Here is a 360-nt window from a genome sequence, read left to right on the forward strand (position 1 = left end):
TGGCCGGTTTCTAAAGAAAAAAGCCAAAACTTTTATTATTTACACGTTTGGGCAAAAGTGTACAAAGTATAATACAGGCGCCCGGCCCGGGGGCTGCGGGCGAGGGGCGGAGAAACGTAAGGCGCTTTCTTTGTCAGGCCCGGGCCTCGGGCGGGACTGGGCGCGGGGCGGGGGCTCGGATTGTGCAGTCGCGCGGAGCCCGGGCCCAGCCCCCCTCCGCAGGCGGCGGGGATGCGGCCGCGCCCCGGGGCCTACTTGAGCTTGGCTGGCCCTTCCCGTCTCGGCCTCGATTCCCCCCCCAGACCGGCTGGGGGGCCGGGGCGCCCCGCCGGGGCGGGGCGGGGGGACTTGGGGGCGGGG

Source organism: Neophocaena asiaeorientalis, unplaced genomic scaffold (genome assembly GCF_003031525.2).
Source record: "Neophocaena asiaeorientalis asiaeorientalis breed wild unplaced genomic scaffold, Neophocaena_asiaeorientalis_V1.1 scaffold268, whole genome shotgun sequence".
Taxonomy (NCBI): Eukaryota; Metazoa; Chordata; class Mammalia; order Artiodactyla; family Phocoenidae; genus Neophocaena; species Neophocaena asiaeorientalis.